Source organism: Cryptomeria japonica, chromosome 6, assembly GCF_030272615.1.
Source record: "Cryptomeria japonica chromosome 6, Sugi_1.0, whole genome shotgun sequence".
In the NCBI taxonomy this organism is placed as follows: domain Eukaryota; kingdom Viridiplantae; phylum Streptophyta; class Pinopsida; order Cupressales; family Cupressaceae; genus Cryptomeria; species Cryptomeria japonica.
This window is the reverse complement of record NC_081410.1, coordinates 330,456,932-330,462,931: the sequence shown is the minus strand read 5'-3', so window position 1 is coordinate 330,462,931 and position 6,000 is coordinate 330,456,932.

The following is a 6,000-nucleotide window of genomic DNA, read 5'->3' as shown; positions in this document are numbered from 1 at the left end:
CCATCAAGTTTAGCAATCTTCACAGTAGGGTCACCTTCATTAAGAGTCTCCAACTTGTCCCATATAGCCTTTGCAAATAATTTGTCAGTTAATCTCATTATTTGCTGATCAAAAAGTGCACACAAGAGGGCTTCTCTTTCTCTATAATAATTCTCAAGCTCCTTATCGAAGTTTTATGGAGGAGGGTTGCTAGATGTTGGATTATGAGGTGTGACACCATTCTCTATGATCTCCCAAATTTACTTTCCAAGACATCTTAGATGAGTCTCCATCTAAATCTTCCATACTCTGTAATTTGTTCCATCAAGCCTAGGAATATCTCTCTAAAAGATAGCAGCAGATGAACCAAATGAACTTGAAATATTAGTTGCCATAGGATCATCCTCAAGTGGTTAAGATTTTGCGGAGAGGACCAGAGCTCTGATACTAATTGTTAGACAGTTCAAATAACCAAAAGACAACTGAGAGGGGGGGTGAATCAGTTGTCACCAGATTACCGAAACCTTAAGTAATTAAAACTTTAATACCGAAACCCAAAAGATCAATACTAGAATGCATAAACCAAATACCTAAAATATAAGATAAACCAATTAAGCATAAACAACAATCAGAGAATAAATAGCATCCACATGAAACTAAGATTTATACGTGGAAAACTCAGTAAAGGGAAAAACCATGATGGGAAGCCTAACCATAGTCACATAATACTTTTGTAGTAACTATGTGAATTACAATTGAGGGGCTTGCACTTGTAGGAAGGCCAACAACCTAGAGTGCACTGCTCATCACAAAAGAAGTCTCACTGACTACATAGAAATCTAGACTACAATCCAGAAGAAGGAATGAACTAGAAAGATAGCATCTCCTATGCCTGAGTATAGTTTTGGTTAAGCTCAATACCAGAGGACTAAATCCTCTTACATAAACTCAATTCGATCACCAATTATCGACCAAATCCTTTGCCTAAATGATTATCACATTATTCACTCCTATTACATTCTATATCCATACCATATAACAATGAGATCTTACATCATATATATACAAACCCTCGACCATGAACAATAAGGTCAGCCACTAGACAATAAACTAGCTACATAATTACAAAACATATTGGCCTTAGGCCAAAAAAATAATATCCAACCCATAAGACATCCTGGAAACACATCAAGAAGTCCAATCCACACGTTACATTAAGTCAGTCCATAACCTAGACAATACTGGGACCCAATATAGGTCCACACATGCTAAAGAAATGATCCCAATTAACTAAGTCTTGAACATGATCACCATTAGAATCCTGAATCTCCACTAGAAGATGCACCAATACCACTCATGCATAACATCAAAGATCTTCAACAAATTTATGCCGGTGAAACCCTCGCTGAAACAACAAACCAAGTTTACTAGCAAATATGATAGCATCCGATCACCAGATCAAAACCAACTAACTAAACATGAATATGAGTAGCATGAATAAGCCAATTCCATAACCCAAACATACCAGAGCATACCAGATCATGATGATCCAACCCAATGAGAAACCAAACAACCTATCGGGACCAAAAGGATACCGGTAAAGCAACCAAAACAACTAGTGTTGAGATCAATGAAAAAACATCAATGCAACACATAATCAATTCCTCCAAATGGCCAACAAAACTAGCATACCAGGCTCTAGGGTCTTGTTTCAATCCATAAATAGCCTTCTTTAGTTTGCATAGCATATCTCCATCATCTGGTAATGAAAATCCATCAGGTTGCTCAATATAGACTTCTTCCTCAAGATCACCATTCAAAAAGGATGACTTGACATCCATCTGATATACCTTGAAATCCTTATAAGAAACATATACAAGCAATAGTTTAACTACCTTAAGTCTAGCTATCAGAGAAAAAGTCTCTTCATAATCAATTCCTTCATTTTGTGAATATCCTTTGCATACCAATCTTTCTTTATTTCTAACAACTTTACCTACTTCATTCAATTTGTTCCTGAATACCCATTTAGTACCAATCAAATTCTTGTCTTTAGATCTAGGCACAAGCTCCCATGTGTTATTCTTTTCAATCTAATTCAATTCTTCTTACATAAATTTTATCCATGTTACCAAAATTTTATCACACCTAAAATTTTGGTGACCTATTACAGTTCTATGTATTGCAGATAAAAGGTACACAAAATTCTTTCAAAAAATTATATTATCTTCATAAATAAACATGTATGCCATACAAGTATCTTATTCCAATATTAAATATTTTAATTAAGAAAGATACACATGAATAAAACATCTGCATGTAATACATTTTTATTTATAAAGAATAAATTGTTTACAAGATCCCACACAAGTCGCGGGAATAGATGAGAAAAAAATCACACTGATCATAGAAATATAAACACAAAAGAAATAGAATAATATATGGAGAAAGGAAAGAATGAACCCATCATTGCCTGGAAAGGTTGATGAGTTCTGTAGAAAGGTCTTTTGGTTAGTTTGTAGATCCAATCATCTCGCTGTCTGCTCCATGGGATGACCTGAAATAGAGAGAAAAAATAATTTGGTTAGAGCTCTGGGTCATTAATTTCACTCATACATACATAAATCTACTCCTATTGTGCATACACTGCTATATCAGATTCAAAATAGGGCAAATCAATGCAGAAAAGATGCCATGAGATATCAACAAGAACCATGTTTTATCTAATTTGTTTGTTTCATGTGCAGATACATGTTTTTATTTCAAAAATATCATTTATGTGGGTTAAAATGGGCCCCTGAAGGGGTTGAGTACAACATACATGTCTCTATTCATAGGGTGACACTAATTAGCTATCAAATATGAAACACAACATTATCCAAAGTCCCATATATTGATAGTCAATGACAAGTAAAATTAACCATCCAATGTCAACACATACAACAGTGAATAAAACTATATACCATGGTCAATAGATGACTAGAGTCATCATGTGAGTAAAAAAAGTAATGAAGGGTCTTAAAAAGACTAATCTTTATGAGCTCATGTTCAACAAACAAAAAAGAAGATCACTAATTAAAGGCAGCTAACCTCAAAAAACAATGAACAATCACTAGGTTTGACAGTCTCTAATTAACACATGGGTCAGCAAAATATCATGAGAAAATTGGAACCTTTTGACTAGCAATCTTCTATTAGAAAAATAACAACATCTATAGCTACATGTTTGAGCAATACATGACAACAAACAGTCAAATGCCAAGGTCAGACACTTCATTATAGTTAGAAAAGCATAAGATTATTACAATATTCTATCAGCTAAAGTGCAACAAGAACAATATATCTATCAGCAACACAATCAATGAAATCTAAGGAATAACCAACATGTACTATTGGTGAAACTAACAATGATTAATTAAGAAGCTCTTCATGAGATTTAAAGGAAATAGTGACTATCATCACTTTATGAATAGTATCAAATGCTTAATTAAAATATGAGAAGGCACAGACTCGGAATTTGAAAAGGACAAAGAGCCCCATTGAATGTTGACAGAGAAAAAAATAGCATAATTCACAATCATCACTGGGATATTCAGAGAGCAATCATAGAACAGATAAAGAATGTCATAATCCAAGCATCCAAGATCTAAGGCTATGGTCAAAGGCACAAAGGTATATAGAGTATCCACTATCTCAGAACAATGAACATATTAATGTACCATGATGATTAGCGAGTATCAAACCATTAAGTACAAATTTGCTAGGTGTTGATAAGATAGTCTTGAATAATAGAGATAAGGTAGAGAAAGGGTTTTGTGGAATCATATTTGCACATAATAGTGTATTTCAAAGCAAAAAAAATCAGATCAATCCTAGGGGAAGTTAATGCATAGTATCCAAAAAGGGGATGCATGCTCAGTATCGAGGAAACACTACACGTCCCTTGAGAGATGTGATAGTAAATGAAGGCATATTAAGCTCACTTTTGAAGACCAAATTAAAGAAGCAGATGATGGATAACAGTGACATAAGAATATCAATTAAAAATCATGATCAACCAACAAAGGCCAAACCTAAGATTTGAAGCAATTATCTAAACATTGATTGTTTTAGAGGTTGCAAAAGCAATGTACAACCACATGAAGCAAAGGGTAAAAAATAGTCACAACTGGTAGAACATCATTCTCTTTATTATCAAAAGAGCTTTCACTATTATAAGAATAGTAAGCTATTTGATTGACCATAAACAAACACAGAGAAAAGAATCATGAGTTGATAGCAATCTTCAAGGGTAACACCAATGAATACAAGGTTCATAGTATAACTATTGAACAGAGTCAAAGCTGCAAAATTCATGCATAGAACAAAAAGGAGGAACTATTGGAAAATTGGAGGAATTGATTATGTGTTGCATTGATATTTTCTTAATGATGGCAACACCGGCCATTTTGGTTGTTTACCATTTTTTGATTAGATATATGTGAAAAAAAGAGCTTAACAAAATATCAATCAAAGGGGAGAGATTAGAGCTTAACGGGGATATCATTCATAGGGAGAGTTTGTTAACTTCATTATAATATCATCTTATGGGAGAATGTTGGTTGTCTTCCTTTAGGGGAGACTTGTTTGGCATTTCTTGGCACTTGGATATTTTTTACATCTAGTGTTTCCATCAATGCCAAAGGGGGAGATTGTTGGCAAATTGGAGGAATTGATTATGTGTTGCATTGATGTTTTGTCATTGATGGCAACACCGACTATTTTGGTTGTGATGCTCTGCAAAAAGGATTAGAAAATCTGTTTGATGGCAACACACACAAGAGCACAAGAAACAAACGTTAGTGTTAGCAACAAAAGATTATCCTAAACAGGCATATCAAGAGAGATATTAAGCATGAAATAGAAAGCATATAAACATAGAATGAAATAGCTAATCAAGATGCTCATAGTTGCTCCTCCCTTGTTCCTCTCCTCTCCAAGTCCCAAATGAGTGTAGCTCTCAGCTTTTAGCACTAGCCATGGATGCCATATGGAGATTCAAGATGGTTGAATATGATAAGCAAATACTATGCAAGAGTAGATAGTGATGCTATGAAAAAGCTCTATGCTAATGCCAGTATAACAACAATACTCTAAAATGCTTCCTTTTGCTTGAGGAGAAGGGTTCTATTTATAGAATAAATGGGGAAATGAAGGGTTAAGATTGAATGGTTTAATCAAGGGCCAAGTTTGAAAGTTGGGGATCCATGTGCACAATTGGCACCAATAAAATGGTGACAAGTGTCAACATAGGATTGGGTTGAGAGAAGAGGTTGGAGGCATTAAAGGCCTGAGAAGACCTCATGGTTATCTAGAAGGTAAGGGTCAAGTCTAAATTAAGATTACCCATTGGATTAAGAGTTAATCCAAGGATAAACCTTTGTGCAAATGATTAAGAGATAATCATGGTCAAAGCATTAAAGGCTTGATGAGACCTTTGGGTTGGGTAGAGGTTGAGTCAAAACAAATGTTTTAACCATGTGGAAGGGTTTGAGGTAACCATTAATGGTTATTGGAGACTTTGGGGATTAAGTGGTTGAAGGTTGGAAGCCTTCAATGGTTTTCAAAGACTTTGAGCCATTTAGTGGTTGAAGGTTGGAAGCTTTCAAAGGTTATCCAAGACTTTGAGACATTTAGTGGTTGAAGGTTGAAAACCTTTAATGGTTATCAAAGACTTTTAGGCTTTGAGAAGTGACTCTATTTTGCTTAGGAATGTGACAATAATTAGGGGATGGATTAAGTTAATTAGGAAGGGGTTAGAAGAATCTAGAAGGGGATTAGATTTTGCAAGTGGATTTGGTGGGTGAGGGAAAATAGGATTTTATTAAAATAAAAATTCATTTATTTCAATAAATGTGTGCAAGTTGTATTTGGATAAATATTCAAATAAATATTAATTTATTTAAATGAGAAAAAGGAAGATAAAGCATTAAAATGCTTGAAGACTTTGAGGGGAACCATTAAAGGCTTGAAGACTTTAAG